This window comes from Marmota marmota, unplaced genomic scaffold (genome assembly GCF_001458135.2).
Source record: "Marmota marmota marmota unplaced genomic scaffold, marMar, whole genome shotgun sequence".
Classification (NCBI taxonomy): domain Eukaryota; kingdom Metazoa; phylum Chordata; class Mammalia; order Rodentia; family Sciuridae; genus Marmota; species Marmota marmota.
This window is the reverse complement of record NW_026000057.1, coordinates 16,676,540-16,702,440: the sequence shown is the minus strand read 5'-3', so window position 1 is coordinate 16,702,440 and position 25,901 is coordinate 16,676,540. Positions and strand designations below refer to the sequence as shown.

Genomic DNA, 25,901 nt, shown 5'->3' with positions numbered 1-25,901 from the left:
GGGGAGGGGGAGGGTGGAGGATGGGAAAGGCAGCGGAGCACAACAGACACTAGGATGGCAATTTGTAAATCAATGGATGTGTAACTGATGTGATTCTGCAATCTGTGTATGGGGTGAAGGTGGGAGTTCATAACCCACTTGAATCAAAGTGTGGAATATGATATGTCAAGAAATTTGTAATGTTTTGAACAACCCACAATAAAAAAAAAAATAAGAGCAATTTTTTAAAAAGTGTCCTAAATTCTTCAAATATCAGTAAAATGAAAAGAAAAATATAAAGCTAAGCAAACAATAGCAAATACTCAGTACTTATTCTAAAGAGAACTTAAAAAAACATGAAAATTAAATGTAAAACATGATACTCTTATTGAATCCTGAATCTATTTTAAAAATCACTACAAAGAACATAATTAGAAAAGCTAGTGAAATTTGGGTACATATTATAGTAGTTTTGGTCTTACATGAAAGGGCTTAGAAGTCATCTCTCCCATTTTTAAAGCAAGAAAAAAGCTGAACAAACCAAAAATCAACAACTCTTCTTAGAACCACCAAAACATTCAGGTTATAGGGCAAGCCATCATCCTGAAAATTGTACAGAGAGGTGAGTATGTAAAAATCTCAGCTTAACAAGAGCAGAAATCCAAAACTGGAGTCAGTCAGTAAGACAACTTAAATTATGATTAGTGAACTGTTGGAGGCTCAGTAAGGACTAACCTGGAAGGTAACAACTCAGGGGAGTTTAGTCTTGGGGAGGCTTCCACACTTTTGTGAGATTTATATCCAGAAGCCCAACCAGGTTCTCAGGGTGAAAATCAGACAAAAATCTCCTGTAGGTTCCAGCAGAGGAGTGGGAACTAGTCGTAAGCACAGAGCATCTGCTTTCGTTAACAAAAGCCCACCCAATAGAAACTTTTATCAGTCTAATCCACTAGGTTTTAGCATTGCCTAAATCACCTAAAGAAAGGGAAATACTAAAGTCCAGCCACTCTCCATCCTTCCTCACCTGAGGCAGGAGGTCGGGGAGATATTTCTAAGAATGTAGTGGCACAGTTTCACTCAAAGACTGAGACCTAGTCACAAGATTATAGAACATTTCTTCTACCCCAACGTTGACCACCAAATCAATTGGACTCCAGTGGGAAGAATTGCCAATCTTTTTTTTTTTTTTTTTTGGTATTTGGGACTGAACTCAGAGGCACTCAACCACTGAGCCACATCCCCAGCCCTATTTTGTATTTTATTTAGAGACAGGACCTCACTGAGTTGCTTAGCGCTTCACTTTCGCTAAAGCTGGCTTTGAACTTGCAATCCTCCTGCCTCAGACTCTGGAGCCACTGGGGGATGACAGGCATGCACCACCACACCTGGCACAAATTGCCAATCTTTTTAGGAGATGTTATTTAAAAAGTATCCTGTAAGAGTACTCAAAAACAACAGAGTAAACAGAGAAAATTTTAACTTCTGATACCAACAGCCTCAGGAAAAAATAAAGACAGACTGAATCCTAGATAAACATAAATCTCATGCCAAAAGAACTGTTTGCCTCAAATTATTTTACCTGATACTTCCTATCTGGCTATCAACAACAACAACAAAAAAAAAAAAAAAAAAAAAAGAGAGAGACATACTAAAAAGCAAAGACAATCTTAAGAATCAAAGTAAACATCAGAACCAGACTCAGTTGTGGCAGGAATTTTGAAATTATCAGATGAAGAGCTTAAAAACAAATATCTAAAGGCTTCAAAAGAAAAAAATGGATAATATGTGAGAACAGATGGATAAAGAAGGCAGAGAGATGGGAAACTCTAAGAAAATAAAATAAAATTAAAAGGAATTGATAAAAATAAAAACTTCCATAATAGAAGATAAGAATTTGTTCCAAGGTTAAATTTTCTAAGTATATTAAATAAAAAGTTATTGTGTGAATATGTCCTTTTCTTAGAAAATACCTGCTAAAATGGCTAGAGCTGTTGTCTTCAAATTAATCTCAAATGGTTTGGAAAACAAGTATAACAGTGTGGGAGGAAAAACAAGGAAACAAAATGCTAACAGTTGGTGATTCTGGGCAAAGAATGTACAAGAGTTTACACTGTTCTTGTTATTTGTCTGAGAATTTAAAATCATTTCAAAATAGAAGGGAGACCAGTAGAACAGAGGAAAGGACCAGGGCAGGGATGATTGGAGGAAAAAGGGAAGTACTCAGGAATGATATTGACCAAATTATATTGCGTATGCATGTATCTCATCATGAATTACACTATTACATATAATTATAATGCACAATAAAATTATGGAAAATAATAATTTTAAAATAAAAAGATGTGTTTGCACAAAACAATATAATGTAAATACTGCATAAGTAGCATAGAGATTCCTTTAGATATCAGAAAATGGAGGAGGGTGAAGTAAGCCCTGTATAGGATCTGAAACATGGGAGGAGCTCTGATGTTTACAGAACTCTTAAGGAATCAGAGAGGACCAGAGGACGTAAGCATGAGGAAATTGGCCTTTGCAAAAGCCACAGTCAGGAATGTGAGCAGTATGTTCAGAAGCTCCTGAGTAGAGCCAGGTGGCTAGAAAATAATTATAGAAAATTAATGAAACTGCTTTCCTATGCATGAAAAAAATAATAATAATAACAAATCACTTCTTGGGGCAACAAGTGACCAATACAAAAAAAAAAAAAAACTGTATTCATGGTATCTACATAAACATGTTTACTGACTTACTTTTAGCCAAATGTTCAGATAATTGGCTCTATCTGTAACCAAAAGTTCAGTCCTTGTCCCCAGTTCCAATTAATGCCAATTTAATAATGAGGACATAGTTTTGAGAAAAAGGAAAAAGAAGTTTTAATGCTTTGCTAGCAAAGGAGAAACACAGGGGACTCCTATCTCTGAGCCTGTGATTCTGCCCATCATGGAAAACAGAGGGCTTTTAAAGAAGCTATTGGAAGGTCACATTCCCAGTGTGCCCTGACAGGGGGTCCCAGATGCAGCCTGATGTTGTTTTGAAATTCACTTCTTAGGTCCTCTGGCAGATATCTATTCCTGTGGTGGGTGTGTTCAAGGACAATGAGGAAGAAAAGGTAACAGTGTCTCCCTAATCTTGTTTGGGAGGGATAGAGGGAAGAAGAGAGAACAGCATATGTCCCTTTAAAAATAAGAGCAAGAAGGGCTATATTCAAAAGGTATAGTGAACCACTGTTACATATAAATGTCTTTTTACTGTATTGTTTTCTATTTAATGACCTGAATTCCTGAGGCTAGAGTTCAGGGTTTCCCTGGGAAAGTTGAAGTGGTATATTCATTCCAATGTAAGTCTGATTCTTGATTACCATGATAAACAATTTGATGCTCTACCGACATAAAAGAAACATCTGTGAGTAAAGTAACAGAAATTCTGGTTCAGTCAGACATGAATTCGTACTTGACACACCAGGTCTGTGACCTCATGCAATATGAACTTTCCAAGCTTCCGTTTTGATATTTCGCCCATGTAAAATAATTTAAATGATACAGTTTACCTTCAATATGTTTACCTGAGGATGAAACTAGGGAAAGAGACCCAGAACAAAGAAAAAACTCAGTATTTTTATTATTATTCTTATCATTAGTGTTAGAAAGAACCTCTGTAAGTTGAATATTGCTTAAAGGCAGAAATAGGCAAATTAAATGTTAGATTTTACCTACATTGCTATAAGCATAGAGATTTTAAAAGAGAGGGAGAAGAGGAGACATTAAAATGTCTACATACCAAATGTAAATCAGTCATTTGCAAAAAATTAAAATAGTAAAATTTGAATGAAAATATTTTGAAGTGAGGTCAAAAAATTGTCTATACATCTTTAACCTCTGCCAACTATCTCACAATCAATATGAATCAGGAAGAAAAAGCAGTTATGATTGATAATTGATGTAAACATATGTCTCAAACTATAATCCTGTAGATTTATGTAAAGAGTCTTAAAGTTGTTCTTCCCATTAAAGACAGTTGCAGCCATTAGAAGCACACTGCACATCCTCTCCACAAATATTCCAAACACTAGGATTCCAAAGGAAATAGGTGATAAAATACCTCTTTAGGCAAGATGTCTCTGAATTAGAATGAGGTGGAAAGGGAAAAGATGCAGGTGTGGGTTGTAGTTGACAAGTTAAGAAACAGTTTTGAAACACATTTTTAGTTCATAATTGAGATTTTGTCCCAGAAACTTTTTTTCTTGAAGAGATGATATTCCACAGCTGAATTGTCATAAGGGAGAAAGCAAGGTTGAAAAGCATCCAAACAGAAATTGCTTACAAATGCTTGAAATACTGCCTGAAGTCCCTATTTAATTTCCTAAACAGATTTTAAAGAATCAGTGTCTTAGCTATTTTCCACAGCTGTTCAAAAAGTCCCACCACTTACAGTGCTCTGTCAGGCAGAATTGAATTAGTCATCACCTAAGAGAAGCAGAGAGTTTGGGTGATGTAGGTCAGAAAACAACTCATGCATAGACTACTTAGTATTTTTTTTTTTGCCAGATTCTGTGGATGTTTTTGAGTGAGACTTGCACAGTTTGGTTTGTTTGGTTGATTAGTCCTATAGACAGAAAGTCTGTGTTCTCCCTAAATTTATATGTTGAAACTAATCCTCAATGTGGTAGTATCTGGAAGTAGCACCTTTGAGAGTTAATTATATAGATGTGTGCCTCTATAAAAGAAGCCCCCAAAGAACTCCATTCCTCTATTCTACCATGTGAGGTTATATTAAAACGATAGCTGTCTATGAACCGGAAAGTGGACCCACACCAGGCACTGAATCTGCCAGTGCCTTAATTTTTAATTTTCCAGCCACTAGGACTGTGAGAAATAGATTTCTGTTGTTTATAAGTCACTTGATCTATGACATTTTCTTATGGCAGCCTTATCAGACTACGACAACTAATGATGGTTTATTTTGAAATAGAAAAATGTTGAGTTAATGAGTTATTTTACGTACACAGCCTTGTAGCACATTGCTCATTATTTTCCACAAGATGAAGAACCCCCATACTAGTGTAATGGTTAATTTTAGGTGTCAACTTGACTGTATTAAAGAATACCTAGAGAAATGATAAGGCATTATTTCTGCTAGTGTCTGTGAAGGAGTTTTCAGAAGAGATTGACATGTGAATTGAGTGAGGAATATTGACCTTCAATGTTGGTGTGCACCATGCAATCATTTGGGGATCTGAGAGAACATAAAAAGGCAGAGAGGAAAGGTATTGTGGTTGGATATGAGGACACTGGGGACATGCCCTGGAAGGGTTCTTCTTCCATGTAGCCTGTTCCTCCTTCCCAACTTCTCCCTCTCTGTTTCCTGGCTGCCACGAATGGAGCAGCACTCCTCCACCACGCCCTTCTACCATAATGGACTCATCCAACCGTGAACTAAACTTCTAGAACCATGATACCAAATAAACTTTCTATCCTGTAAGTTGTTCTTGTCATGTATTTTGGTAAAAGTGATGCAAAGCTGGTACCAATGGTACCAATAAGTGGGGCCATTGCTGTAACAAGTCTGGCCATGTGCTTCAGAAGCCTTTGAAAATTATTTGCAAGAAGGATTTGGGAAAGTTTAGAAATGCAGGCTAGAGAAGCCTTAGAATGGTGCAATTGGAGCTTAATGAGTGATTCTGATAAGAGTTCAGAAACAAGAATGCTGGGAGGCATGCAGACTGTGCCCATGCGGTTTCCAAGGGAAATGAAGACTTTTCTTGGAATTGGACTAGAAATCATCCATGTTTATTCTGGCAAAGAACTTGTCTTAAATTTTGCTTGTATCCTGAGGCTGAATTTAAAGATGATGGACTAATTACTCTGGTGGAGGATATTTCAAGGCAGCACGGCTTTGGGAAGTGGCAGAGATTTTGCTGGCAGCTTTTAAACAGGTTTACTGACAGATTTGAAAGCAAAACCCAGAAGAGGAAGATTTTAAACATTTGCAGGTTGGCTGGAAAATTGAGTGTGAAACTGGGTCCAAGGACTGTGTGGTTGTTAAAGAGATTATAGCCATGAAAGAGATGATAAATACTTTGCACAGAGACAATAGGAAGGACATCAGAAATTTGAAAGACTGAACCCATTGAAGGACTCAGAATGTAGAAGGGAAAATTTATTTGAGAAAAATCATGGGAACACCCTGCTCACATGGGCGGTGGCTATAAAATTATTTCACTGTGTAATAGTGGTCCACTTCATGCTTTGAATGAAGGCCTTGAGGCTCTGCCACCGTGACTTATTTTTAAAATGGACATGTTTCCTCCCCTCTACCCACCCAATCTCTTCTCCTCCTTAATCTTGGGGAAAACAGATTACCTTTCTTCCCCATCCTAGGCAGAATTATCTGTCCTGGAGCACTCACCTATTACAGGAATCAAGTAATTCAGACTTGGAAATGGCACCAGAAGGTCTAGAAAATGACTGTCACCAAAATTAACAAGTAAATTATAATTCCAGACAAGAAGACCTGGAATGTTGTCTTTGAATTGCCTCTTTAAAAACCCCCTGCTCCCCATGATGGGCAGAATCACAGCCTCTGGGACAGGAGTCCCTGTCTTTCTCTTTAGCTTTCAAATTAATAAAACTTTTTTTTTCCTTTTTATCAAAACTTTTATTAGATTGACATGGGGGTGAGGACCAAGCTTTTGGAGCATAGTTGGAGGTAGTGAGTCACTAGGGGTATGCTCTGAAAGGACTGATCTTTTTTGTGGCTTCTTGTCCCTCTCTCTGCATCCTCGCTGCCATGAATGGAGAAGCACTCCTCCACCTTCTGCTATGATGCTCTGCATTACCTTGCACCCAAAGCAATGGATTCAGCTGAAATGGACTAAACCTCTAGAATTATTTTCCCAAATAAACTTTCCTTCCACTATTTTGTTGGATATCTTGATCATAACAATGCAAAGCTAACACTGAAGGTTAATTTCTTTCTCTCTCTCCTAGAACTGGGCCACACTTTTTCTACCATCCTTGGACATAGAATTCCATCCTCTCCTGGCTTTGGATTTCAAGACTTACACTTATATATAGCCTCATGGGTTCTCGGCCATTTGTCTTTGAGACAGAATTACACTATTGGCTTATATTATTCTGTGGTTTCCGGCTTGAGCACAGCCATGCTACCAGCACTTATGCAAAAGTCTGTAGCTTTCAAATGGTATATCATGGAACTTTTTGGTCTCCATAATTGTGTGAGCCAATTTCCCATTAGAAGAAGTCCCTCTTCCATCTATCTCTTATCTATCTATTCACCTATTATCTATCTATCATATACTTCTCTGTGTATCCTACTGGTTCTTTCTATTTGGAGCGATCTGACTAGTACAGATACTGGTACCAGCAATGATTCTGGAGGAACAAAACTTTAGTTTTGGAGGAACCAAATTTCTTGGTTTTTGATTTCTGGAATTGGCTCTCTAGTCTGCTTAGATTTTAAAATGCTAAGAATTTACTTCTAATAGTACAGAAAGCACTGATAGTTCGTGGTCTATACTATTTCTAGAGATATGCAAAATATCAGCATTGAATTCTTCTAGTCAATCCACTTCTAATAGGCAATGAACTTGGTTGCTATAAATAATACCTTTAGACATTTATGTAAAACTAAGTAATGTAATGGTATTGGTTGATGACTCCAATGTCACTAAATAATGGGATAAAAGAAAAAAGTTAACTCAGGGGTCAAACTCCAAATCCAGTTTCTAATAATTGGAACTTCTATGCGGGCTATGAAAAAGGATCTTCTTTCCTGTAGCCAAAGGGCTAAAAGTGATGAAAAGCAAACATAATTCTTCATCATACAATTGGCTGAATTACAATGAAAGTTGAACTCAGCCTCACAGACTGTCTACTATTAAATTGAAAGTGCTGGCTAGAAAATAATGAAATCCTGTAACCTGGGATGGGGATGTGTGAGAAGACCCTGATGAGGCCGTAAACATTGAGCTCCCTAATTCTGATGAGTCATGCTTATCAGAAAAAGTGGCCTCTGAACCTTAATGACAAGAGCTTCCGACTATGGTATCTGCATTTCAACTTTTGCCTGAGAGCATTAACCCTGAATTGCCTGATGAAAAGGTTGTGGCCTCTGAGGTAGTTGCCAAATAAGGCAATGATGATTCTCCTCAAGATCATCTCCATCACCTCTCTTTGCTTCTAGACCTATAGCCAGATTCAAGTCCCAGCAGACTTCTGTTAGTAAAGTTAAAAGTATGACCCATGGGGTGTGTTATACTCCAAAAGAACGTTTTGAATTCCTAATTTATACAAGCAGAAATTTGGGTTGTGTGGGCTGTTTCTTGTCCAGCTAGGAGGTCCACGGAATAGGGTAGAGGAAAGTGTGGCTGCGGAGTCACTAATCAAGATCTCTGGAGACCAAGCAGGAAGCAGTTCTGATTTTATTGTGCAGTTACCATGTATATATACTCAGGCAGTAGCTAAGCAGATTACAGGCAGCCACCAATGCAATTTCTGCTAACTGTCCTTGCAGTGACCAATCGAGGAGTGGGCCATGGAGCAAGCACGGGGACTGTAACACTTGGCCTCACGCCCAGGGTTGTGCCTATGGGGTAAGTGGTTTGCCACTCAGTTGCCCTTAACATATGCCATGTTTGCAGTATTCCGTGTACTTGTCCCCACACTGAGTAACATGTGAGACTGGTTAATAAGGATGTGAAATAATGGTGGAAGCAACATAAAGTTGAATCAGGCAAATTTATTTATGTGAACCCACTAAGCAGAGATTCTGCATTTAAAGTTGCAGCTCAGAGAGTTTGGAAGTGTGCTAAGAGTTTAGTTGGCTGTCTGAAACATGGATCAAAAGATGCTGTCCGTGAACAAATTGGAGATACCCAATCTCTATTGGTTTAATATAGAGGAAGAGATTTAAAGACACAAAGAAATTGAAATGTTGTCGTGGATTTGTCCCTTAAAGCCTACCTCTCCGCAATGGGAAGTTCCAAAAGACATACCTTCCCACATCCCTTTGATATAGATTTGTGAGGGGAGCTCCAGAATCCCCGATGAGCTATGTGATTGTTCTTCTCTGCAGGCTGGACCGGAAAGTGGAAACGACAGTCATTCAACTAAAAATTAGTAATAGAAATAATTGGATCCCAGAGTGGTGGAAGTTAAGTAGCAGCACTCAACTATCAAAGATCATGTGGGCATAAGTACAGCAATGAACATCAGATGTAAAGCAGCAATCAGAGCAATCCAACTCATGTAGAACTATGGCATTGGCAAGTTAATTGCTGGGTTCCTAGAAGTGAAATACACAGGAAGTTACTAAATTCTTAATTGATCTGTGTAAGTAGAAATTTTTCATGACAAGTGAACAAAATTCTAACTCAAATAATAAAAACCAAAACTCATGCTCTCTCAATTAATTCATGGACTTCAGCCAGTTTTCAGATCCAGAATGAAATGAGGCCAGGTTATTATCCTCCCGGAATAACCTTGGTATACTATCAAAAATTTATACTGTTGATCTTTCTCCCATCCATCTCCAAAGGGACCTATGGTTTTTTCACCAAAATAACTATGCACTGGGGGAAAGGAAATAATCACTCTTTCTGGGACTACTGAACATTGATTCTGAAGCGACATTGACTTCATGAGACTAAGACTTCACTCTACTATTGCAATCAAACTAGAAGTTCATGGAGGTCAGGTTATTAGGAGCTCTGACTCATGATGGGTTCAGTGGGTCCCTATGGTTATTTCCCCAGTTCTGGATGCATAAATGGAATAGGCATACTTAGCAGCTGGCAGAATCCCCACATTGGTTCCCTTCTCTCTGAAGTTAAGATTATTATGGTGAGAAAGGCCAAAGGGAAACTATTAGAGGTGTTTCCATCTAGGAAAAAGGGAAGTAAAAAACAATACTGCTCTAAAGGAATTGTAGAGATTAGTGCCAACATTGAGGACTTGGAAGAGGTAGGAGTGATAACTCCCACCATATCCCCATTTAACTCTTCTATTTGACCTGTACAGAAAGAAGACAAATGGATTTTGGAGAATGATAGGAAATTATCATTAGCTTAACCAAATGGTGACTGCAAATGCAGCCGCTGTGCCAGATATGGTTTCATTGCTTGAGCAAGTTAACACATCTCCTGATACCTGATTTGCAGGTATTGATCTGACAAATGTCTTTTTCTTTATCATTGAATACAAGACCCACCAGAAGCAGTTTGCTTACAGAGGGCAAGGCCAGCAATACACTCTTACTGTCCCATCATAGTAGTATATTAACTCTCAAGCCCTGTGTCACGATTCATTTCACAGGGATCTTGGTTACCTTTCTCTTCTGTAAGATATCACACTGATTACATTGATGGCATTATACTAACTGGGCCTAGTGAGCCTGAAGTAAAAACTACTTAGGACTTATTAGTAAGACATTTATGTGTCAAAAGAATGGGAAATAAATCCAATTAAAATTCAGGTGCCTGCTATCTCAGTGAAATTTCTAGGGATCTGGTGATGTGTGCCATGTGACCATTTACCTTCTAATGAGAGGGATAACTTGTTGCATCTGTCCCCTCCACAATGAAGAAAGAGCCACAATGCCTAGGCTATACATTCCCAAGTTAGGTGATTACCCCATTTCACTTGCCAAGTGACCTGAAAAGCTACTAGTTTTAAGTGGCAAACAGAATAGGAAAAGACTCTGAAAGAGATCCAGGCTGCTGGGCAAGCTGCTCTGCCTCTTTGGCCATAAGATCCAACATATCGGAAGGTACTGGAGGTGGCAGTGGCAGACAGGGATATCTGGAGCCTTTAGCAGGTCCTTCTAGATGAATACAGTGGAAGTCCTTAGGATTTTGAAGCAAGACCCTGCCATCATCTGCAGATGACTTTTCCTTTTAGGAAAGCTCTTGCTACTACTGGGCCTTACTAGAAACTGAATGCTTGACCATAAGCCATCAAGTTATTGTGCAAACTGATCTACTATCATGAACTAGATGTCGTCTGGTCCACTAAATCATAAAATTGGGCTGCACAGTAGCAACTCTATAATCAAATGGAATTGTATATAAATGATTGGGCCCAAGCAAGTGTTAAAGGCACTGCATTGATTTATTTTATATTGCGATAACAAAATACATAAGATTGGATACTTTATAAAGAAAAGAGGCTTATTTATGTCACAGCCTTGGTGGTTGAAATGACAGACAGCACTGTGCCAATTCTAATCAAGGATTCTTGACTGTGTCACATCACAACAGATGTCAGTGCAATTGGTGTGTATACTAGAGGAAGACATCAGATAATGAAACAGGAAGCCAGAGACTGGAGAGAGGCAATTTTTGCTCTTTCATAACAATCCTCTTTTGAGAATTAACTAGGGTTTGGAGAACTATTTCTTTCTGAGAGCAATGCCCCTCTTGACCACCACTAGGCTCCATCCTTTGGAGGTTCCACTGTCTCTCACATCACCACCTTAGGGACCAAGTTCCCAGCACATGCTTTTGGTGATACAGCCAAATCATATGCAAATCATAGCAAGTGAAATTCATGTGCTTGAGCCATTCAGGTTCAGAAGGCACAGCAAATTACATAAAGAATGTGAGTTACACTATCAATTTCCCTGGTTCTGAGGCTTTCAGACTTTGAGATTTTGAAACAAACTACCAAATCCCCAGGGTTTCCACCCTGTGAGCAGCCTCTATGAGGGTATGAGTCAATTTCTTTAATAAATCGCACCCCCTTTGTATATATATGGGGGTGATTTATTAATTTATTTATATATATTCTATTGGTTCTTTCTTTCTGGTGAACCTTGACTTATACACCAAGAGAGATCTGTGGATACTGGAATGTCCCTGAAGATAAGGGAATGAATGAGAGATCAGCTGTCTCTACTATCTAATTAATTAAAAAAGAAATTAGTCTTCAGGGATCACATTAGCATTGCAATGATTCCTTTCTTTTACTCCAGCTTCTTTCAATTCATTCTACCACTAATTTTTTTATTCCCCTGTTATTATGGTTTGGATGTGAGGTGTCACCCAAAAGCTTACATGTGAAACAATTTGAGAGGGTTTAGAGGGGAAAGTATTGGTTCATGAGAGCCTTAACCCAATCAGTGAATTAATCACCTGATGGAATTAATTGAGTAGTAACTAAAGGCAAGGGGGGTGTGGCTGGAGGAGGTGTGGCACTGGGGGTGTGGCTTTGGGGTATATATTTGTATCTGGTGAGTGGAGTTTCTCTCTCTGCTCCTTGATCTTCACATGACCTGTTTCCCTCTGCCACACTCTTCCACCATGTTGTTTTGCCTCATCTTGAGCACCAAGGAATGGAGCCTATTGTCTATGGACTGAGACTTCTGAAGCCAGGGGTCCCCAAATAAACTTTTCTTCCTCTATAATTGTGCTGGTTGGGTCTTTTAGTCAGAGCAGCAAAAGAGCTGACTAAATCACCTGTACATTCTCCTTATACTTATGAAGGTTCTTTTTTATGTAGACTCTTCTCATTAACAGCTCCTCTTCCCAGCGGCTTGGGAGGCTGAGACAGGAAGATCTCAAGTTCAAAGCCATCCTCAGCAATGGCGAGGTGCTAAGCAACTCAGTGAGACCCTGTCTCTAAATAAAATACAAAAACAGGGCTGGGGATGTGGCTCAGTGGTCAAGTGCCCCTGAGTTCAATCCTGGTACAAAAAACAAAAAGCCCCTCTTTTTTTTTTAACCTAAGGACAACAAGCTAGTAGCTATATTGTTTTTAACCCATAAATCTTCAACCATTACACATGTTTCTTAAGATAATTTATTGATGCCCTAGTCTATGCGTCATGCTCTTGGAAGACAGAGGAATAAGAGTATTTCAGCACAAAGAAGACAACATGTTGGAAGACCCAATGTTTTAAGTGCAACTAAGGGTTGTGATATTTGTGTGCTAATAAAATTGTATATTAGAATAAATTATTTTTCCTCCTTTTTAAAATTTCTTGGCCATTATACTGAAAACTTCCCAAATTTAAGCCCAGAAATTTTTTTATATATCTTTATTTTTTATTTATTCATTTTTATGTGGTGCTGAGGATCCAACCCAGTGCCTCACACATTCAAGGCAAGCACTCTACCACTGAGCTACAGAAATTCTTTATGCAGCTCTTTCAAAATGTGAAAAGAGAAAAAAAAATTTCAATATCATAACTGGTGAACATAAATTTACTTAAAAGAAGAAAGGGAGGGAGGGAGGGAAAGAGAGAGGAAGGGTAAATATTACTAACCAGCATGTGACCTGGGATCTGGCATGTGTCACGGATGGCTTATATTCTGTAATGACTGGAGTGGCCTTTTAATTGAGTGCTGACATTTGCATGTCATCAAATGATATCTTCTGTGGGCACTTTTGAAGCATTTTCATATACTCTCTCTATTCATCTGACAGCCAGAATTATTAAAATACTCTCTTTAATGAACAGACTTTTCTATACTTTGAATGTGTCAACCCTTTACAACAGTAGCTGTAGCTTCTCACATCTCTTAGCATGCTGGAGATAAGGACAGGATTTTTTCATCCACTTACCTTTTTTTTTCCATTTTATCTATGCACTATCTTTTTACAAATTGAAGACTAAAGGATAAATTTGTGATTCACATTCCACTTTCGAAACTGAGAGGCTAATATTATGGTGGGTGAAAATATTTCCCTCAGGATTTCAAGCCACAGAGCCATGGCATATTCCCAGATAATGAGGTCTCTAGATAAGTAGAGTAGCAGACAAAATAAATGCATCTTACATAGCCTGTCTAGAAGGAATAACTGAGCCCTCAAGTTTTCTTCAAGGCTTCAGTAAAGTCCTTGAAAGTTAACCCACTGAGAGAATTTCTTACTTCTCCTAAAATGTTAAAATGAGTCACAATACTTTTGTGGAAGCCAGGTTCATAAGTAGTCTCGTATAAGACTTTTTTCCCATTAAGGGTATAGAGTAAATTTTACTGAGAAGTTCAGCCATTGTATCAGAAAAGTTTTCAACCTTGACATTTTTGTCAGTAATCTGAAATTCAGAAAATATTTTCTCATGGTTGCTGTAGAAAAAGTAAAAAGAATACAGAAGGACTAATCAATTATAGTATTTTGCCAAATATTTGGAACTGACTTATACACTATGGAATTCCAATAGGAATTTAGTACAGATTACAAAGATACAGCAAATTTAATAAGAAATTAAAAATAAAAATAAAAACATTAGCCCACTTCTAACAAAAGTGCAGAGAACTAGGGTATCTCATGTATTTTGAAAGGGAATGTAAAAATAGTCAGCACTATCAGGGGCTTGTTTGTACCACAATCTAAATTATGCATATCATTTGGTCCTACAATACCATTTCTCATTATTTAAGAAAATAAAAGTGTGAGTAGACAAATATGCTATATAAAGATGTTCATTAAATATTGCATGATAAATATCAAAAATAAAATGTCCAATAATAAGAAATTGAGTAAATAAATAATAATGTATACTTATAGTAGAATACTATTCCATCCCCCCACCCCCCGCCAAGGTAACCTTTTTTAATTTTGACATAAAAAAAAATATCTACTGTATGTTGTTGAATGAGCAAAGCAGATTATAGAATAGATGTATATTGCAACCACATTAATGTAAACTATATACATATAATAGAGGTTTATACATGCAGGAGCATCTTGAAAGATATAAAATGACATTCTGAAAAGCAATTATTTTTGAGGTATGAGATGAGAAACTATTCATCACAAATTATTTTAAAATAAAGATGTCTCCACTTCCAGAGAAATACAACAGGATGACTTATTTTAAATTATGTGGAAGTTAGATTCCATGACCTTGGAAAATGTTCACACTTGAATTTTACATGAAAAGAAGCAGGTTCCTAGCCAGTCTAGATAATATAATTGTGATTTCCTGAATGTATTCATACTAGATAAAGTCCGAAAAGTACCAAAATGTTAATGGTACTATTTTCATGGAAAAATTAACTCAGTTTGCAATTTGAGAATCTAGATTAAAACGGATCTGCATGCATGAAGCCCTGATGGAGGGTAGAGGGATTTTCTTCTCTCAACCGTATACTGAGTCACGGCAGCAGGAATGAAATTCCAATTGCTGCAAGAGCTTCCCAGAGAGCAGCAAAGTGAGTCCTATGAAGCCTTAGCTTTTCTACCTTTCTGCCTAGCTTATCTTAAGGAAGAACATCTGCAGTGTCCAAGGCCAGACTGGAAAGCAAGTCACAAGCTCTCAGAACTTCCTATATATTAAGCAATATGCTATGAGCATAAGATATGAATTATCTGTTTTATCCTCCAAAAATCCTTGGAATAGAATATTATTTTCAACTCCATTTTTATTAAAAAAAATATTCAAGCCAACACTAGTAAGTAAATAGTAAATGGAGGTGGGAGGGAAAGGGAGAGAGAAGGGAAATTGCATGGAAATGGAAGGAGACCCTCAGGGTTATACAAAATTACATACAAGAGGAAGTGAGGGGAAAGGGAAAAAATACAAGGGGGAGAAATGAATGACAGTAGAGGGGGTAGAGAGAGGAGAGGGGAGGGTGGATAGTAGAGGATACGAAAGGCAGCAGAATACAACAGACACTAGTATGGCAATATGTAAATCAATGGATGTGTAACATGTAATTCTGCAATCTGTATATGGGGTAAAAATGGGAGTTCATAACCCACTTGAATCAAAGTGTGAAATATGATATATTAAGAACTATGTAATGTTTTGAACAACCAACAATAAAAATTAAAAAAAAAGATCCGTTTATATATATAAAAAAAATAGTAAATGGCAAAGCCCAGAACAGAACATATACCAGAACATATACTTTTAAGCCATTTTATGCACATAATCATGTAAATAATGTGGACAGTAACTACCTTGCTGCCTCTTTCTCTTCATGCTAAGGACTTAGTCAAACCAGTGAAGTTTGACTCAGAAGTTGACTCAGACCAATTTCACGTGGTTGCCATATGGCTACCTACACAGGATGCCATGCAAAATTATAATGCACTACACAAAACTCAAGGCGTCTCCATAAAGTGTGCCATATCGTTTTCAACCCAGAAATCAGAGAGAGAAAATGACTGTCCCTGAGATTGCTATTCCGAAAGAGATAATTGCTGCTCATCTCACTCTTCTTACAAAGTGCTTTGCTACAGTGACACTTACACCCTTGGAGGTCAGCCCACACTTCACTGGCAGTTACCAGTCAGCTGTGTCAATTTCGCCTGAATTTGCTTGCTTGCAGGGTTTCCAGAGCACATAGCTTACCAAGCCATTATTACTTTGTACCTATGCCCAGAGAGCTCAACAAAGTGTGCATTCTAATCAGCCTGGGATAGGTAAATAAATAAATAGCTCATAGGTAATATGTAATTTACTAGAGAAAAAACAGTCATGACTTGCTACCCTCACAGTCTATAGCCTGGTGCTTCTAGTGATTACTTGCAGGATTCTATGGTGCAGAAAAGCTGAATTTCATTTCTTAGCTTATTCCTTAAAATTGTTGGTTGATGGATCTTTCCTCAGCTTGCCTCAAAAGTCCTTGCTCATCTCCACTCTAAGGTAAACATATTTCATTGAGCATCTGTATCTATGCATGGATAATGATGCATTCAGCTTCTCCTACATGCCTACCCAGTCTATACAGGGAATTCAGGCAAGTGTTTAAAATCACCAAAGAATCTTTTCCTTTCCTTACTGCATAAAAGATCTATCAATATCAATATCAAGCCATAGGGCCAATATCTTTGATGACTTTCAATTGGATTTGTGATGTTCTAATTTTGGTAAAATTTCTGGCAAAGTTGATTGAAATGTTTAAGGAAAGAAGAGCTATTAAGCCATAACTATTGCTTGACGACGAAACCTTAATGCTTAAAAAACACTGAATAGTTCACAACCTGAGCTCTATAAATACCTAGCTTCAGAATATCTAGGAAGTCCTCAAACTGCATGTAAATTTTGTGTGAATGTGCATTCTCTACTGCTTTTTAAGTTTTCAAAATATTTGCGAACCAAAACAAATTAAGAATCAATGAGTTAATTGAGAAAGTCAAGTGGGAGTAGGGATTGGTAAAACCAGTGCTTTTTACAAAAATGTTTATCTCAAAAGAAGGCATTCATGCTTATTTTGTTATTGTTCATTCATTCATATCAGGCCGATCTCTGTCCCATTACACACTCTACCTGTTTATTCTTCTAACTTCTTGTTCTGACCCATCTCCTGCCACATATGGTGTGTTTCCTTGAAAGCTCACTCTAAATCACTTCCTTGGTAAGTCTTTCAGTGACAGAAACCCAGATTGACTTTTCATTGTTTCTAAATTTTTGCTGTGTTTAGAGTTTGGGAAAATCACTTAGAAAACACCTGTGTATGTGTGTGTGTGTGTGTGTGTGCGCGCGCGCGCGTGCACATGTGTGCATGCATATATTCATTTTTGCCAAAGATCCAACAGCCCATCAAAGTCAGGGATAAGTCTTAGTTTTTGCGTAGCCCTTGCTATGACTAAAATTATGTTTGTATGATTAATCTGTTGTTGTGAGTTGTCAGTAACCCATGGAAATGTCAGTAGTTTCAGCATGTCTCTTTGTAACTTTTACCTGTAAAGAAAATTTTTTTTCTCTCAAGTTAGAAACTATAATATGTTAGAAGAAAAATGAATTAAAGATGAATAAAAACATGAAATATTTCTACTAGTCAAATTTTGAAATCCACATCTAATCCATTCAACTTATCAGCAAATCCTGTTAGCATTTCTGGCAAATGTATATTCTTTCTCTCCAGCATCTGGCCTGTTTTCATTACTTCATTGCTATCATCCTTGTCTTCCTGTGATTATTGCTGCAGCCCCTTGACTAGTCTGTATTTCTGCCTCTGTTCCCTAGAGTTTCTTTTTCACAAAGCAATAAGAGTAAGTCTTCTAAACTATGAGTCCTACCATGACACTCCTCTCCCTCAAATTTTCCCATGACCTCTTATCTCAGAATAAAAAGCAAAGTTCTTAAAATGGTTCCCGAGACCCTGGTTTTTCAGCTGCTCACAGTCCACTTTGGTCATAACTGCTATAATTTCAACTTTCCTCCTGGCCTCCCTCATTTGAGCCAAAAATTCCAATTCTGACACTGATTCCTAGCTGCTCCTTGAACCCATCAAAGGTATTTCTATCTCAAGGTGTTTGTTACAGCCTCTGCCCAGAAAATTCCCCTCAGATATCTTCTCACTATCACCCTGCTGTGAGTGCCCTTCAAAAACAGCACACAAAGAAGCACAAAGCACTCTCTGTCTTCCTACCCTGCAGATCCATCTTCCTCTATGCTATTCATCTTTTTGTTCATTGTTGCAACCTCAGTGGCTATAACATTGCCCAGTATATAAAAGAGCTTGACACATGATCCATGTTAGTAAAATTTATTTCAAACAAAAAGACAACAGTTTGAAAACTACTTAAAAGAATAAAATTGTTTAAAATGTATATGCAGAAAAAAAAATTAGGAGACAAAAACATCAGAGTATCCACAATATAGGCAGTGATCAGTCATTTTGTACATTTCTTCAATGGCTATAATAGAGGGAAAAAAAGAGGAGGAGGAAGGAAAAGCACAAGAGGAAAAGAAGAGTTATTTAGTAGCAGTGAGACTTAAACAGTGAGACAGATCATCTGGCAATTTTGAAACAACCAAAAATCTACTCTCGCAGATGAATCACTAGAAGGCAGTAGGATTATGGTACTATCTCTGCTGTCTAATATTATCAAAAGACATTCCTCCTGGTGATTATGATTTATTTACTTATTGTCTTCCATTACCACCCCTCTAAAGAAACCCTCAGTGCTCCTCCCACACCCTGTTATATATTCTTATTTTTTTTACAATTATTAGCTACATCCACTATTGTCCTTTTCACATTCAACAGCCAGTGACCACATCTCTTCAACTTATCTCAGGAAGCCAAACACTTTGCTTTTGCACACAAAGAAGTGGAACTGCCTGCAAATTTGTTTCCCAGTAGTGGCAACTACTGTCACCAGTATCTCAGAGTTTCAGAGGCAGAGATGAAGGTCCCTGTCCCCAGCCATGGCAGCTCCGAGGTGTGACTAGTTTGTTCTTTCATCTTCCCTACAGAACTGAGTCAAAGTTCCTCTTCATGAGTCTTTGCCTGGTACCTCACACTTGTTTGCCCTCTCCTCACTTCCTGCCCCCCACTCCCCTACCAAGTCTTCTTGAAAACACTTCCTCATAAATCACTTTCACACAAATTTGTTTGAGTGTTTGTTCTTGGAGAACCCTAAGACAATTGGTACCTGAAAAGATCCTGGAGACTGACTCTCAGGATGGGATGCTGGAGTTGGATGCCTCACTAATGGCAATAGAAAGCCCATTACTGGTGATAGGAAAAGTGACAAAACCCAGGGTCATTGCTGAAACTTGCATGTAGAATGAACTCAAATGGGATACAAGCAGATGAAGATATATTAGATTGTATAATATCTCTTTCATTTGAGTTATACTGCGATGTTGGTAGTTATAAAATCTATGGAATTAATGGCTGTTATGAAATTCTATTAATGAAATGAACAAGAACATTACAAGTTTAGAGCAGCAATTACCAACTCAGAGCATGACGTGGAAGCTGCAAGTACTCAATGGTGGCACTAAAAGAGAATACTATCATCTGTAGCTACTGAAGACCAGGAACATGACTTGAGATTAAAGTAGCAAAGTTTCAAAGAAGGCTGATGTATCTTGGCAAACTTCTTATACTATGGTTGGATCCTAATAAAGAAAGAATAGAACCTGAGACTGGGATACACACACACAAAAAAAATCATTGAACTTCCAATGCCTCTAAAGCCCTGGGCAAAAACAACCGCCCTCAAATTCTTTTACTTGAGAATAACAGCTTCCTCCTGCCTAAAGGCTGTGCAGAAACATCAACTACAACTGATATTTTGCATGATTATACTTGTTCCTCAAGATATACACAGGCCTCTCTTCCTGCCTACTATTCAAGCATGATGTGGTTGGGAAAATATTACCTCTGCTAAAGAATCTGAGGTGTCTCCCAAATTTTTCTGTTAATGCAGGAATATTCAGAGGTGAAATGATTAGATTATGAGAGCTGTAACCTAATCAGTTGATCCTATTTTGAATGGACTGACTGGGTGGTAACTGTAGGCAGGTGTGTGGCATGACTGGAGGAGGTGGGTCATTAGGGCATTCCCTAGAAGGCTCCTTCCCTGCCTTTTTCTGCTTCTTGACCCCTCTGTGAGCTGAGCAGATTTCCTCCACTGGGCTCTTCCCCAAAAGCTAACTAAAACAGGAGGAAAGGAATTATTTACTGAAGGAAAATCAGAACCTGGCTAATAAGTGCTAGAAGAACTGAAAGAACATGCCTAGAAGTAGATATTAAAGGTTCTAAACTGAAATGGTAGAAGATAAGGCTGCATAGAAAAGATTTGTTGCAGTGGAGTATTGCTTGTGTAACTCAATACCATAGCAAGGGCATCTGCAGCCAATATTAAAAACTTTTGCTTGATTTGTTCCTATAAACTTGGAAATAACTATGTCTCATATTAATTGAGGTGGAAGTGCTTTGACAACGTGTTCAGTGAGAAATCAGCAGGCTAAGTGGGCAAAAGCATTGCAGAACTGAGAGTCCACTACATGACCATGTCTGGCAAAGTTCCAGAAGATACTTCCTTTACTGAGAATAAGAAATATCCTACTAAAGAGACCCCTGGCATCATCAAGAAGCGCGTGTGTGACGTTCTTACTGGGCTAGGATTGATGGTAGGAAATACTGCTATGAAAGTAGCTTTCTTGTATCAGAGAGATCGGATTTGAAATAGCAGAGGCCAGGTGGCAGCTTTTAATGACCAGAAGCAAGGTGGACAGAGTTATCATAACAAGTATCAAATCTGCAAGTATTTGTGGTGATACCTAATAAAACATAGTGTTTCTAGGACAAGATTGATGAGCAAACAACAAGGGCATTGCCTGATATAGATAATCAAAAAATTTTAATGAGGAACAGATAAACAGTTGACTGATGTCGACATACTAATAGACAAATCACTGCTCATTCTCTAGTTTCCAGGCTTGAACCAGTTCTCAGACACAAAATCTATTTTTTAAAGGGAAGCCACATCTTCCTGAAGAAGAATTCTGCAATTCCACAGCAAGGATATACAATGTTGATTCTCCCAGTCTTTTTCAAAAGGACCTATGGATATTTGCCCATGAAACAAGGAATTTTTTTATACTTTCCAGTTGAAGGGTGCAAGCTAATACTGACACCAGGTGACTCAAAATATTATCCTGGTACCCCTAAAACAGTGGAGCCTACAGAAGCCAGAAAATGCATGGAGTACTGACCCAAGTCTTACTTTCAACATGTGCATACTCTCACTGATCCAGCCAAAGAATAAATATATTTAGCAGTTGACAGAACCCTTACATTGAGTTCCTAACCATCATGGTACAAGTTTCCCAAAAAAGTGCCCTAAATAATAAATCAGAAATATCACCACAGTCCAGGTGCAATGGTAGAAATATGTGATTCACTCAAAGTCTTACAGGATGCTGAGGCAGTAATAGTAATCTTGATTATACCATCATTTATTTTATGAGTATGGTCCCTGAATAGTTATGGTCTCTAAATTGCGGCAGATGACTAGAACTAAGTTGTAGTCCCAATTGCATTACTATATCACTTATGACATTTTTCCCTAAAATGAATGTTTCAGGAATATCCTAGTGTTTTACTCAACAGCTATCAATAAGAAAAATCAGTCTTTATTCCATTGAATAAACAGAAATGCATATATAATTCTGACCTTGAACAATACAATTCAGAAAAACTTTTACAATCAGGAAATTTCACAGAACATCAATTGATTTGGGACCCTCCTAAGGTAAAAGCCAGGGATCCCTTCTAAGGCAAAAAATCAAGTTATACTCCCTGTACCTCTTCCTACAGCCATTGAGAAAGGACCTGTGATTAGTAGCCCTTTCCAGGTTTTGCCTTGAGAAAGTTATTCCAACTCTTTTATCGTGTCATTCCAATGGCTACCATCCAAAAAGTTCTTTACAACAGGTTTAGCGTGAAATGCCAGTGACCTTGCCATTTAGGCCATATGAACAACAGATCCTTTGGTGCTAAAGATATCCATAGTAAAGATGGGGTTTGGATTCTCTGGAAAGTCCCAAGTTCAGCACAGACCCTAAAGCCCTGGGAGATTAGCTATGGTATTTACAACAGAAAAACATATGCTCCATTTGAAAAAAAACAATATGTTACTAGACCCTTGGTAAAGACTGAACAATTAACCATAGGTTATGAATTGAAATGCAACCAGAGATTCCTTAAAGGAGTTGACTGTACCACCATAACAAATCAAATCATATCATATTCACATACCAAACCATAGTTTTCACAGGTAAGCAACTTTTCATCATAACATCCAGGATTGACTTTGAGCATGCCCAGAAGTCATGAGTAACTCAAACAGGCATCCCGGGTCCCTGCACTGTCCACCTCCTTTGTACCAATGCTACTTTCTTGGCATTATGAAAGATTCCTGGCATCTGCTCAAAACCAAGACCAGGTCCATGGACAAAATGGTTCAATATGTTTATTAAAACTGAACATAGATTGCTGCTATTCTATATCTCTCAAAGCTAGCCCTGAAAAATAGTGCTTCTACAGAAAAATTACTCCAGAGGGCAGAACATCAGATAGTATACCTAATCTTTCACATCAGTGGCATGAGAAATATATTGGGGTAATGGTACATATTAATTCCTTTGCAGTGTCAAAATACTTGGGTAGTGAGATTGGAAGATTAGTGAAAAAGATCGGGAAGATTAAGGAAGCTAGGAAAGACACATGGACATAGAGCTGTGAGATGCACACAGTCTATGAATATTTGCACTACATGTTAATGTCCACTGCAGACAAGTGATTAGAAACCTTTGTGTTGGTTTGGATGTGGAATTCCCCCCAAGTCTCACATGCTCAGAAGTGGGCTTTGGAGAAGTCATTGGTTATGAGGCAGGTTATGAGGGTTGGTTACGAGGGTTATGAGGTAATAGCTAAATGGGCTAGTAGGAAGTAAGATTTAGTTGAAGGAAGTAGGTTACTGGAGGTGTGCCCTAACACCACACAACACACACACACACACACACACACACACACACACCTCTCTCTCTCTCTCTCTCTCCCCCTCTCTCTCTCTCCCTTCCTCCCTCCTTCTCCACCCGTCTCCCTCCCTAGCTGCTATGAGCTGAAAGTTTTCCTCCGTGTTGCCCATTGGCCATGATGTTCTGCCTCAACTCAGGCCCAGAGCATGGGACTTGCTGACCATGAACTGAAACCTCTGAAACTATGAGCCAAAATATACCTTTCCTCCTGTAAGTAGTTCTTGAAAGATATTTTGCTCACAGCAGTGAAAAGCTGACTAATACACTGTGGATAGGGGAACTCATCCTGCAGATGTCACACAGTCTCTGTCCCAGAGTGCCCCAGTACTAACACAGTAGACCCAGTTGCCATTGCAGCAGAGTTGGAAGCTATTTGCGGTCCCAAAAGAATGAGCTCTTTCTCACACCAGGGATGATGTAGCCACTGATGGTGTTGAATTTCCAACCAGTCGTCAGCAGAAAATAGATACTGAGCCCTTGGTATGGTGCAATTTCTCAGAGAGACCAGTCACTTAGCAGCAAGTTTATTACATCAGACTTCATCTACACTGAAAAGGGCAGGAATTCATTCTGAAAGGCACATATATTCCACACGTGGGCTTGCATCCCCAGCCCATAGTGCCATGGAGCATGGAGTAAAGTTAGTGTATGGTATGAGTGGATCTGAGTCATGCACTGAACAGTCTGAAGAGGACACTGTCAGTATTCTACCCATATCCCCTTAGACCATTTTACCATGTTCAAGTTCCCAGAGTCCTACGTGTGCTTTTCTTACCAACATCAGGCTTCTGGAATCCACTGCAACTACCTGAATGGGAGAACTAGAAACATTTTGAAATTTCCATCCTTCTGGGGACAGCTCCCTTGCTCCCAGGTCAGAACAGTTCTAAGGTGTGACCTTCTATTTCTGAAGCTCCCTCATGGAATTGATCCAAAGTTATCCTCTGTGGGTCTTTGATACTTAATACTTTCTGGACCTCTGTCCTCCACATCCTGTCTTTTCATTCCCTTAAAAGTATTCCCAAGAATACTCCCAAATAAATCCCAATCCTTGACTAGGTCACTATAACTGTGGCCCCACACCCACATAGACCCTGGAACATGATAAGTGCTCTAGGTAAACATCTGTCAATCAAGAAATGTTCATTTAAATTTAACAACTACATTCAATAGAACCATGAATGTCCCTTACATTGAATGATCATACAAAAGTGTGATTTGTGGGCATCAGGTCGGGTTTCCTGGCCACACACAAACACACACACACCCCCCAAAAAAATTCTTTTTCACTATCAATCACAAAGATCCACTTTTGAGACTTCTTTGCATGTCAAATGAGATGTTGGTCTCTGTGGTACTCTACTAAATGCAATGAGTATGAAGAAATACTTTAGATAGAAAGAGAAGTAGGTAGGGCCAAGATAAATGTTAATGTGACAGAGCCCACACTTGAACAAGACATCCTGAGATAAGAGAACTCCCTGAATGAGTAGGTAGATCAAAGGCAATTCTCACTTCCTTTAAAATTCATCTCTGAATCAAATTTTATTTACCAATGGTTGTAGCTTCAACTAGAAACCTCCTGTAGCCTAAAGGATCTCCCAAAAGACTATAAGAAGAGTGTGAACTTCCAAACTACAATGGAACTCAAGAAAAATGTTAGCTTGCACTACACTCCTGAGACAAACCCAGCTATTGAGTTGTTAACAAGTAGATTTTTAGATCTACTCAGGTCTTCTCAAGATACCCTGCAGGACGGACCCTAATCATGTAAGACAATTTCAGCTGCTGAGTATTGCATGTGGTTCCAAAGTCATGTGAGTGCCGTGGCTTTAGATTCCCAAGTCTTGGTTAACAGGAAGCTCTTAACCAGTTTCTGTGCAGCATCCACCTCAAGGAAGAAGCACTAACAGGCATCATACAAGTGAAGAATAGCAAATCCTGCCAGTTCTACCTTCAAATATAAATCCAGAATCTAACCTCTAATCACTTTCCCCACCCACACAATTCAAAGTTGCCACCACTGCTTCCCTGGGTATTTGTAATATGCCTCTCTCCGTGTTTAAACCCTTGACACATAAAAGTCTAATCTCAACACAGCAGCTGGTGTTTTCCTTTAAAATATGTCTGATGATGTCATTACTCAGCTGAAAATCCTCCAATCAATTATTGGCTCATTCAGAATAAATTCAAAGTACATATTATGGTTTTGAAGTTCTACATAACCAGTTTCCCACCCATCTCCTTGACAGCAGAGACTGGCACTGAGTCATCAATGTCCTTCTCTCCTACATTGTCCTCTTGGCTCAGCTGCCTTAAGCCACATCCACCTCCTTTCTAGTCCTTGGACACAACAAGTATTTTCCTGCTTTTGAGACACTGAACTTGCTCTCCAGGAATGCTCTCCCACTCCCTCCCAGATCTGCATGACTTGATCCCTTACTTTCATTAGTTCTTCCCTGCCCTCCCTAGACAAAATAGCGCCAGGCACAGTGGCACATGCCTGTAATCCCAGTGGCTTAGAAGGCTGAGGCAGGAGGATCTCAAGTTTAAATCCAGCCTCAGTAATTTAGCAAGGCCCTGTCTCAAAACACAAAGAGGGCTAGGGATGTGCCTCAGTCATTAAGCACCTCTGCATTCAATTCCTGATACCAAAAAAAAAAAAAAAAAAA

The 25,901-nt window shown here is 38.6% G+C and overlaps 2 long non-coding RNA genes across 3 annotated transcripts in view; one reads left to right on the top strand and one right to left on the bottom strand.

Moving 5' to 3' along the window:
- LOC125619773 overlaps positions 1 to 25,901 on the bottom strand; it is a 92,925-nt gene that overhangs the window by 42,152 nt on the left and 24,872 nt on the right. The gene's annotated exons all lie outside the window — the stretch shown is intronic.
- The window catches only part of LOC125619772, a 25,280-nt gene continuing 15,829 nt past the window's right edge, over positions 16,451 to 25,901 (top strand). For both annotated transcript variants that reach the window (XR_007351360.1, XR_007351359.1), the window contains exon 1: positions 16,451 to 16,590. This is a non-coding gene — a long non-coding RNA (uncharacterized LOC125619772). The remainder of the gene's footprint in view (positions 16,591 to 25,901) is intronic.